Here is a 12,241-nt window from a genome sequence, read left to right as displayed (position 1 = left end):
GCGCGAGCTCGACAAATCTATCATCGGTTGCTACGTTCGTAAGTGATTTATTTCTACCCCATCTCGTTCATATTGCCTGCACAATATATATGTCCTAACTATATTGTTGTGTCCGCTATTATATATGCAGATTGAAGATTAAGGAATGCAGAGTAAGGAACATCCATGATGTTGGGTTCATTGACCCACACATCGTTAATGGATATACGTTACAGCATCACCCCACCGACGTGGAGGCAGACCTGTGGCAGTTTCTTACAAAGCAGCAACTCAAAAGTGATATTCTATTTCCTTACCATTTTGGGTGAGTGTTTATGTCTTGAGCACATTCTCTTTTGTTTACTCCATGCATGGTATGTGGCCGGCTAATCGATGAGTTATGCATGACGTACTGTGCATGTATCGTGTCCACAGGTTCCACTGGATTCTGCTAGTAATTAAAATTGACAAATCAGAATGTCTCATCCACGACTCTCTGAATATGGATGCGGCGAGTTGGGCCGACATGAGAAAAATGATTCAAAAGTAATTGTTTTCATTCATTTGCGCTCTATATCGATCGGCCTATTTCGTTCATTTCCTAATTAAGCTTCAAGTAATTAACTAATAACTCTCTTGTTCATTTAATTTTCTTTGCCTCGTAGGGTTTGGAGACGGTTCTCAGATACAAAGGTCGGTGAATTCAAAAAAGAGCTACATTTCATGCGGTCAAAGGCTAAGAATGGTAGCGATATTCAGCCACCGGGGACCAATCTATGTGGATACTATGTCTGTGAGATGATCCGGAGATACACCTCTGAGCGCGTTCCGAGTGATACCAATGCTCAGAGGAATAACCTCCGGATGATGCTTAGTCCAGAAGCTCGCTTCCGACCACTTCAAGAGGAACTAGCTGATGGTTCAGGAGGGAAGTCCTCGATCCTAAAGGAGAACACCATTACGAGGACGTAGAACTATACATGCATTAAATTATGTATGGAAATTTGTTCAAACTTGTATATGGTCATCCGATGATATTGAATATATATTGTATATTCCTCTTGAATTCTTTTTGGTTCTAATTTCAAATTTGTTTGAAATTGTATATTCATATGCATGCATGTATGTAGTACCGTAGAATATGTGAAACTCCTTCAAAATTACAATAAAGCACAAAAAAAATAAAACAATACAAATTAAACAGAAAACAGGTTTGGGGGGGGGGCAGGTTTAGGGGGGCCTAAAACCCTAAACCTGCGGCGGCCTTTAGTCGCGGTCGGCCAGAAGAACCGCGACTAAAGGGCCTCCGCCCCGACGGTCGCCTGGCGCCCACGTGGACGGGCCTTTAGTCGCGGTTCATAAGCAACCGCGACTAAAAGGTGGAGGCTTTAGTCGCGCTTATTTGGTCGCGGTTGCGCAACCGCGACTAATGGCAGTTGCGAACCGCGACCAAAGGCCATTTTCCACCAGTGGAGACTCCTGGAAGACAAGCTATCTCCCCGCCGGACATGTACTCAGCCTTATTCCTTCAGTCCTACAGAGGACATGAACTGAACGCACACATCTTTGAGACCCTTGCAACAATGCTGATCAGCCAGCGCCAGCGTGGTCGTCACCGTCTGGGCATCAAGAGTTCTGCCAAGGACGAGCTCGCAAACCAGCTTCAACCTCTCCATGGCGTACCGATCGGCGGCCTCGAGCAGATGCCGCATCAGATCTCTGTACTCCTCAGCGGCGAGGTCGTCCAGGACGAGCAGCGCGTCGGTGTAGACGAAGTGCAGCAGAGCCTTGAAGACCAGAGGCTGCATGTCGTCGACGACGATGAGCCGCGCGTCCTTCTCCCTCATCGGACCGTAAAGCTGCGCCTTGAACACCGCCGACCGCATGGCGAGCACGATCTTGTGCGCGTGGAACATTTCCCCCATGACGTCGAACGTGATGTCCACGCCCTCCTGCTCCTCCAGCAGCCTGCCGAGGTGCGCCGGCAGGTCGGAGACGGGCACCACGACCTCCACCGATGGCGTTGCCCGGGTCACCACCGCGTCCTGCACAACGTCAAGAACGCACTCGACGGTGAGGCGGTCGTCCCGCAGGTACGGCGACGCCTCCAGGTCGGTCTTGCACATGAACGTGCGGATGCCCCTGGCGCACTTCTTGGCGTTTTTCTGCTCGAAGACCGTCACCTCGTCGCGCCGGTACACCGAGCAGGACAGCCCGGTGGTCCGATCGATCAGCCTCAGGTCGAAGAGCGCCCTCGCGCGGGCGTTCTTGGTGGCGAGCTCGACGTACACCGACACAAACGCGTCGGACGACTCGCCGTCGGGGTAGTAGCGAATCGCCCACCTGTAGCCGCCCACGGTGAAGAGTCCGGAGGTGACGAAGTTGCCGACGCCGGTGCCCTTGTGGAGGCTATAGCGGATGACCTCGAACTGGTGCGTGCCGCGGATGGTCTGCGCCGTGCATGTGGACTCTGAGCTCCGCGGGGACGCCATGATCGCTGCCTCACGGCTATCACGCTAGTGGGTTGTCTTGTCTATATGTAGGTGGAGATGGTGGCAAACTGGCAATGGCATATTGACAGTCAGATGAGAATTACAGCAGAATACGAGGGGTCAAGAACTCGAGATTACCGCAGAACACGAGGGGTCAAAATTGTCATCAATTGGAGAGTGAGGCAGTAGGCGTGGAACCGAAGAGAACTTCTTGGTTTCGAAGAGCAAGTGCATTGAAGATAAATTAGAGATTTAATTTAGAGTAGTACTAAGCTTATTTGTCTTCGTTTCCTACCGTATGAAAGATTCACTTCCTGAGAAAACATCAAGATCCAGCCTCCTTCAAAGCGATCTTTAAAAAGGGGGCGCCTGGAGATCAGTCGACTGAGACATACTTATGTCTCAGTCACCTGGCGTCATACACCACAAATGCAGCCCATCGTCATTTGTGGACCTCGTGTAGACATTGACTTGTACTTGTTGGGCCTGAACCTTTGTACTGGACCTGAATCTTGTCTTTGACCTGAACCTTTTGACCTGAATCTTTTGCTGGGCCTCATTGTAGTCCTGCTGCAGTTAAGTGAATCAAAGCCCAGCACAACACATGCTTGCAGAACAAGAAAAAGGAAATCAGATCTGGTCGGCAGCGCAAGATCTGGTCGGCACATACCTTTCTCTCTGTCCATTCGTTCGCTTACCTCGTCCTCCCGACCAGCACCAACAATGGAGGGAAAAGTACATGAAAAAGGAAAAGAAAAACAAGCAGAAATCAATCAAGACTATTCCTCTGATTCAAGACCCAGTAGAAAGGAGAATCCAGATCTGATTGGAGGAAGAAATATTCACCTTGGTTAGTTCCTCTCAAGCTGAATCATCTCCTTTCCTGTGTACTGGATCATGTTGTTTCCTGTGAAAAAATGAATCAGCTACTGTCTGAAAACTTACTCCTTCAATTTCTTACACAGCAGATCTGATTTTGTAGGTACAACTTATCCAGGTGGACAGTGCACAACACAGGGTAAGAAAAATGGAAGAAAATCATATTTTGTCAGAACAAAACTACACAGGTTGAAGTATACTGTTCATAATTTTCAGGTATAATGGACTTGTATGGTGAATACCTCCTAGGATCAGGATCTTACACATCACAGGTATGTACAATGAATATACTGCTGCTCTTCCTTTCCTGCAAACATGGTTACAAAGTGCAGATTCAGACCAGCAGTTCACTCAATGAATATACTGCATCTTGTATACTAATTAGGCTAAGAATTCAGAACAATCTGAACGGGTAATGTGCGCCATAAGGGAGCGGGTGAGAGATCCACCGATTTGGTTTCAGAAAAGAAAACTGAATCATGCAAATAACAACCAACAAATTGTATAGTTCTATGTAACAAACATCTTTCCATCGAAAATTTAAGGACTCCATATATGATGAAGCATTTACATTTGTGCAGTAACACAAACATATGAGTTAGTTTGTTTTTATCAAATTGCAAAATCCCAAAAAATGATAATTTATCTATGATGCTTACATATTTACATTATTTCACATCCAAACATGCTTTCACATTTGATATAACCAGATTTGTACATAAGTTACTGATAGAATAGTTTAAAAACACTTCTTACCATGCTTCATCTTTCATGCTTTCCAGGTTGATACTACAGCTGGATCATTTAGAAATTATTCAAACAATACAGTACAGGCCCCCTACATGGTGAGTAAAACAAACTGATCATTGTATATTTGTGCTGAGAATATAAAAGTCATTTTTTACAATAAAAAATATGATATAAAATGCAGGTAGATGGTGCCTTGTCGTACACACAGATGTTGCTTGGCATTGATGAAACGGCTAATTCTGAATACTATAATGATTATCTACAAAGACCAGCCAGTTATGAGGTAAAAAAAAATATTCATGCAACATTCAAATTGATATTACAACATGTTATTTTGGTTCCCATATTTGAGCACTAAGACTAAAAAATGTAAACTGCAGAATAAGATGTTCATGATCACTGGAAGGTATGCAGATGGAGCAGATACTATGATTGATTCGGAAGAAACAAATCATGAGCAACCATCTGTGCAGCATTCGGATACAAGGCAAACGGACAATAATATTTCAGCAACGACAAGCAATGCAAATGCAAGCAACTGTACCAATGACTCGCATGTTTGAAGATGATGACTGTAATGATGATGCATATGGCAAAGAACAAACATTTCCTAACCAGTTTGACAGCAATTCATCAGGACACAATTGCAGCAACATGACTGAAGAAGGGAATCTTACAGATGAAGAGCTTGATGATGTAGCACCCAAATATGACTTATTTGGTGATGATGCTTCTAATGCTGTTGATGAAGACGATGATTTGGTACAAGACTCGAGAACTTGGACAATGTCGAGCATCTCTCCCGGGAAGATATTCAAAGTTTCCTAGATGCTTGAGGAAGCTGCTGCAATCGCACGAAGTAGTAGTCAAGAAGTTCGTGAGCATCATGCACCTCGTATGGGAATGGCTTTTGATTCGGATGATGCAGCTCACAAGTTCTTCAATGATTATGCATTGTTATGTGGTTTTGCAATTACAAAAGCTGGAAATTACCATGGAAAGAAACAAGGAAGCACTGGACATACACGGGTTATCTTTCGGTGCAACCGTTCAGGGAAGCCTGTGGATGAGGAGACCTTAGAAGCAAAACGGAAACAAAAACAGTTAAAGAGGCAAGAGAAGACAGGCAAAATTGTAGCTGAAAACAGTAGGAGGAAGCGCAAGTAACATAATTCAGCAAACCGGTTGTAAGGCAAAAATGATAGCTACATTGAAAAATGAGAAGTGGGTTGTCATAACACTTGACCTTGTGCACAATCATGACCTCAGTCCGCCAGATGAATCAAAGTTCCTTAGGTCACACAAGAACATGACAGAAGATGAGCAGCTATTCATCCACACCTTCAATTCTGTGAAACTACCCCCAAGGAAAATAATGTCCATCCTTAGATACCTGCGAGGAGGTGATGTGCCATACACAAAGAAACATGTGAGCAACGTTCAGACAGCAATAAGAAATGAGTGCAAACAAAATGACATGACAAAAGTGCTAGAATATTTCAGGAAACGAAAGGAAGAGGATCCTCGATTCTACTATAACTTCCAATTAGGTGATGGTAAAAAGGTGCTAAGCATTTTTTGGTCGGATGGGAACTCAAGAAGAATGTATGAGATGTATGGAGACTGTTTGAGCTTCGACACAACATACAAGACGAATAGATATAACCTCCCGTTTGCTCCATTTGTTGGTGTTACAGGGCATGGTCAAAATTGTCTATTTGCTTGTGCAATAATGCAGAATGAAACTGCGGATTGTTTCAAATGGTTGTTCAATGAATTCCTTGATTGTATGGGTCAGAAGGCTCCAGTAACAATTATAACAGACCAATGTGTTTCAATGGGCATAGCCATCTCAGAGGTTTTCCCAAATGCTGTACACAGAAATTGTTTCTTCCATATCAGGAAAAAAGCAGATGAAAAATGTGGAAGAACATTTGCCACTAATGAGAACCTATATGCAGATTTCTCCGATATTCTTTGCAACTCATTGATCTGTGGAGGAGTTTGAATATCTCCGGCAAGAAATGATTCATAAGTATGATGTTGGTCATGTCAAGTACTTGAAGGCTATGTGGAAGTTCGGACATAAGTTTGTTCCTGTTTATTTCAAGAATGCATTCTTTCCTTTCATTCATTCTACAGCTAGAAGTGAAGGCACAAACTCGTATTCAAAGATAATGTGGGCTCCAATTTCGAGTATCATAAGTTTCTTAGGTGAGTATGACAGAATAACTAGAGACATAGAAGAAAAGGAGAAAGAGCAAGACTCAATTACAAGGATAACTAAGCCAAGTTATGTATTCAGAAGTGAGATTGAATTGCAAGCTGGACGCATATATAACAGAAAAATATTCTACAAATTTCAGAAACAGCTCTCATTCACAAATAAGCTTCATGTAGATGAGGTTGTTAAAAATGAGAGATATGAAGTGTACAAGACAAGATTAGTTGCTCAGAAAGATTACAGACCTCGGCGGTTTGTAGTACTTGTCAATCTTGAACAACAAGATTTGTCTTGTATCTCGCTGCAAATTCCAAAAGGATGGTGTTGTATGCAGCCACATTCTCCGTGTTCTTGTCAACTCTGAACATATCGAGCTGCCGAGATAAATATTTCATTGATAGATGGAAACCCCAAGACAGGAAAATATTACGAGACAAGAAGTACAATGTTCCGCAAGAGCTTACAGAGAAGAACCGCCACCTAAGGTTTGCGATGTTAACTAAAAGGCTTGTAGATATTGCATCAGAAGGCTCCAAAGATAATGCAAGGTATCTCCTTGTAATCAAGCTTGCTACTGAGTTAGAAGAACAGTTGGATGCAATAACTCAAGGTGAGGAACAAGCTGAAATGGAAAAGAGAACAAATGAGTTGCAGAAAAAAGGTAATGAAATTGACGATGGTTATGGTATTTCCCTTGAGAATCCTGATGTTGCTAAGGCAAGAGGACGTCCTACTATTACAAGCCGGCAAAAAACTATAGCTGAACATTATCGCACAAAACAGAGAATAACATGCAGTCACTGTGGTTCTCATGATCACAACATTGCTGGTTGTGACAACAAGCATATTGACAAATCAAATTTCGAGAAGAAGACTCCCAAGAAGAAACAATCAGGTTTGAATCAATTGAACACAAGGAAAAGCAGTCCATATTTAGAATAAAAAAATTCTTAACATATATATAACTTTTCAAAAACTTTTGCAGGTACTAAAACCAGTAAAAGACAACAAACAACACAAGCATCTCCAGGCTCCAAGAAATCAAAAGTTCAACAAAGTCCATTGCAGCTTTGAATTCATTTTCAATCATAAATGTAATTTATTTATGAAGTGTTTGTGATGACAGTGAAATATTTATAATGACAGTGAAATCTTTGTAATGTTTTGATGACAGACAGAAATTTATGAATGATTTTTGATATCGATTGAAATAGAAGTCCCAGGTTGTAATGGAAATCGTTTCCAGTTTCAAAATCCTTGTAAATATTTCCAGCTTTTACAATTGGAAATAATTTTGCATACTTCTTACTGCCACAAGACAAAGCAAGTTGAATTTTCATGTTGTCGCTACACTTCAAAAAAGCAGATTGAAATGAAAAAGAGGACAGAAAACTAGATACTGAATAATTACTGAAAACTGAAATAGAGGACAGACACTGCGTACTGTTAGCAACGGAATATTTGGTTCTCACACTATACAAGATAAACTGTGGTACACAAACCACAACTGGGGCAAGATGTGTCAATTTTCGTACTATACAAGAATATATACAGTTAACGCCATGATAAAATGAGAATACCCAAGTATAACATTGCTAGTCTACTAATGCAACACTTGTAATTTTTCTTTGAGACAACACAATACAAACAGCCTGCTCTGTACATGACTAGCCAAAGGTACAGCTCCACAGCCTTGGTCTGCATGCAGCAGAACCTGACCTTGGCACGCTTGCCTTGAATACCCACTCCACTAAGCAAACATACCACTGTATCAAAAATAGCTCATCCAGTTCAGTTATTCATAAAGGCCTGGACTAAAAAATTTTACAGATTGAAGACAAAATGTAAAAATTCTGCAAGCGGGAGAGGTGCTTGCATAAAAGATGTTGATTTATGAGTAAATTTTGCTTTGCATGCAAATTATAGTCGAGGGGAAAATTTCATGAAACAGTATCAACAGACACTAAACAAAAGGGACTGGACTTGGCTTCTAATGGACGAGTAGTGGGGTTTAATGGATTGGCTTGCTGAATTCTCGCTTCTGGAAAAACAAATAAAGTAAGATAAGGACTTGCTCCAGGAAAATATGCATTCAAATTATGAAATCAAATGATGCTTATACTATGCTGGTATTACCGGGTATTTGTATTTAGATTCATTCTTCACTGAATTTTAAGTCCACGGAACCACACATCAAAGAAAACAAACCAACGAATGCCACATGCCAGAGTTAATATGGTTCAGTTTGGTTCTCTATATTTGCACATCTATTTGCACACTTTGATCACTCAAAACAGGAAAGGAAGCAAGTTACACGAAGCTGCAAACAATCAGGAATAAGCTCCTTATTGCAATTTTAGAAGTTGTATATGAATTTGACCAAACAGTACGCTATCAACTAAACTAGCTGAAATGCATTTGGAAAGAATTTGATCCACTTTCACAAGTACTAGCAAAACAGGACGTGCTCCAGTTCAATAAGCAAGCAAGTATACATACAACCCAGGCTAGCCTCATTCTAGCCGCTGAATAAATGTTTAATGTATTTTCGGAGATGAACATGCAAATTATATTTTGCTAAAAACATCACTGAAGAACCTCTACCAAAACGTGTGCTATCAATAAAACATCAGGCTCTGAACCTGATTTATATACGCACATATATAAGTTGTTGTTGTAAGTATACCAAAATCTGAATATGAGAACTGAACCTACAAAGAATTAATTATGTGCACCCTCCAATATGACTTTACAGGAAATGAAGGTTCTGAACTACTGGAACCTCTTTCCAATAGCAGGGGAAAACATTTTGAGTAACCATAAACATCATAGCGCAAGCCAGAAAATCTAAATGCTGAGAATAAAGTAACATAGGAAATCAGAGACAAGAACAACTGAAAAAAACGCTGAATGATAGGATGAAAAAAAACAGAGAGAGACCCTCCTCCTTTATCCGGGCTTGGGACCGGCTACCGAGAATATGGTAGGCGGAGTTACCCCCCCCCCCCCAGAATCCAAAATCAAATGTAATTCAAAATAAAAAGTGTGCATAATAGATAGTGCGACATGTAGAGTCAAACAAGGGACCAAATGTAGCAAATCGACATAAAACAGACAATGGACACACACACAAATGTAGACTAGAAAACAAATAATGCCATATGATAAAAGATTATATCATATGATATCAACTGAAACTTCAATACCACCCTGGCCGCCCTGATTGAACAGAAGGAGAACAACATTCCCAGGTTCAAAATTGTGCTCCTTAACAAACTCTGACCAGCGAGAATCGAATTTCATCCTTCCATCGATAGTAGTGTAGTATACACCCTTAGGGCGGTAGCCATAGTCATCAACAAAAAAACATGCCTCGCCGCTTTCAGATATATTCAAGGACCTAACAACTTCCTTCGGTATACGCTGAATAATAAAAATTAAGTTATATATGGAAAAGGATAAAAAGGATAACTAAGATTATATAAAGAAAAAAAGAAACATACCAGTCCATTGCCCCTCAAATCAGTATTCGTCAAGGTGTGCACAAAAACAACACCAAGACCAATACCACGCTCACGGAGAAGTTGATCCTTCTTCAATATTTGAGCAGTAGTAAGTGTAACACCTTGAGTGTGAACAACTGCAGTTGGAATTTCTGCATACAAAAATTAAAAATTAAAACCATATTTAAAAAAAGATGAGATATGAAATCAGTTATATTACAAAATGGACAACACATGGTGAAGGAGAAAACAAAATTACCTTCCACACGATGCTTTTCAATGCCATCAGGGCCTTCTGCAAAAATCCCAAACAGTTCAGGAGCATTATCAAAATCAAACATGATATAGTCACCAACTTTCAGGTCATAGTCATGAAGAAATTTCTGATATCCTCTTCCAAAAACACGTGTCTTCGAACTGCCTTTCTTAACATGAAACTTGTAATGCACTTCATCCGATGTAGCGACAAAAAAGATATTACCAACGAGGTCATTGAACTGCCTCCTCACAAAACAAGGCACAGTCTGAAAACAGTAGAACATAAATTCAGAAAAATGAAGGATATAGTCTACAAATTGTCAACAAAAAAGATTAGTACTAAAAAGTATATATACCATGAACTCGTCAAAGCTGCTTCCAAGGTGACAACGAAATGAATTGAGAGTCTCCCGCCTCTCATGACAACGGTTTCCCATCGAACCACAAACAGCACAACTCATCTTGCATATATTTAGCAATTATTCAAAAGACAAAAAAGAATTTAGAACAAACAGAGAGAAAAGGAGATGAAGTAGTGACATGTAAAACACATTATTCCTACCTCTTTAAACAAACAAAGGAATCTTCAGAGAGAAAGGAGTTTTTCTGGACAGAAACAGAGAAGGAAGATGAATGAGAATGGCTTCACCACCAGGTGCATTATATAGGACTGGGTGGGGGGTGGAGCAATAAATGCAATAAATGCTAGTAACTGCCTACATCCCATTTAATGACTGTGTGTAGTTGGTGGTTGGTATTCTGTAACTTCAAAATTCAAACACATATGTTCTTTACTATCTGTCAATGTGTAGTTGGTGGTTACTATCCTATGCAAAATTATGGCCCAGAGGTTGACAGTCCTACAGAGATAGGACAGTAGGCAAAGATAGGGCAGCAGGCAAAACAAAGCAGGTGCATTATATGTAAAAAACAAAAGCAGATACTACTGAAAATTTGTGGTGTAAAACCGAAGATTTACTCTAGTCTTATCAACTACATCTGAAAAAAAATGCTTAAAAACAGTGGTTCCTCCTCCTTTATCCGGGCTTGGAACCGGCTATGCCTCAACTTATATGACATAGGCGGAGCTCCCCACCCCTCGAACAAAGAAATAAAACCCCACCCAGAAAATAATCAAATGAAAATAAAATGCACAGAAATTTCAAAAAGTAGAAACAAGCAATTAGAAACAAGTCATTTTTAGGGAAATAATTCAAAAAGCGCAGAAAATAATACACTTCAAATAAAAACAACTAAAGGCAATCAAAACATAAAAGATTCAGCATTTGAAAATTTAGAAAAAAAAGATGCAATTGCTAGCTTCTGTAATGTCACTTGCAGTCATCAATATTTGTACAACCAGAATATGAAAAGTATTGCATGCAATTCAATGTTTTTACACAATCAAACAGTGAATATCTTCAGTAACGTTGCTGCTCACTTGAAGAACTCTGTATTTGCTTCATTCAAATGAGTGTCCTCCTATATTTGCATCATATTTCAATTTCATGAAGATAAAAAAAAATAGAACTATCTGTACAACAAAATAAGACATGAATAGACAAGTAGTTACCACAATCTATCTCAAGTGAAAAAGAACTTGCTGCTTAATCTGTAGAATCAACTTGTAGTGATCTTGTTCTTGTTCTTGTATGCCTATTATATTTTAAAAAGGATTAAAGAATGAATTGAGGTGAAAAAAATGACTTCTTAAAAAGTATGCAGCACATGAAAAATAATAGAAAAAAGATTATTAAGACGTCAATATTTAATTACCTCCAGGTCAAATGTACTTAAGAAATCCATTTGCTCTGTCTCTGAGTTGTAGTCATTATAGACTGTGTCAAGTGCGATTTGTACACGGAAATCTGGTATATCTTCTGCTGAGAATGCACAAGATTTAGGATTCCTAGTGCAATAACACTCCATGTACTTCGCAATGAAAACACCGCAATCATTCCTACACATTTTAAGTTTGGAAAAGATTAACGGTGAAAATAGAACAAAACTAGAAAGAAAGTTCGAAGCCATAAGGGAAAGCATAGATTCATATATACGGTGTTTTCTGTTTTGGTAAATTAGGATAAGCTTTCCCAAAATTATGAAAATGCATATCTTTGAGATTGCACTCATTCCATATTTGCTTGAAGTTTGTT

The 12,241-nt window shown here is 40.1% G+C and overlaps 1 long non-coding RNA gene across 1 annotated transcript; it reads left to right on the top strand.

The window, feature by feature from the left end:
• Window positions 1-4,116: 4,116 nt before the first annotated feature.
• On the top strand, window positions 4,117-4,560 carry LOC124684759. Its single transcript, XR_006997143.1, has 3 exons — window positions 4,117-4,195; window positions 4,282-4,383; window positions 4,481-4,560. It is a non-coding gene; the product is annotated as an uncharacterized LOC124684759 (long non-coding RNA).
• The last annotated feature ends 7,681 nt before the right edge of the window (window positions 4,561-12,241 follow it).

The sequence above is a fragment of the Lolium rigidum genome, chromosome 1 (genome assembly GCF_022539505.1).
Source record: "Lolium rigidum isolate FL_2022 chromosome 1, APGP_CSIRO_Lrig_0.1, whole genome shotgun sequence".
Taxonomy (NCBI): domain Eukaryota; kingdom Viridiplantae; phylum Streptophyta; class Magnoliopsida; order Poales; family Poaceae; genus Lolium; species Lolium rigidum.
This window is presented reverse-complemented; position numbering and strand designations above follow the sequence as displayed.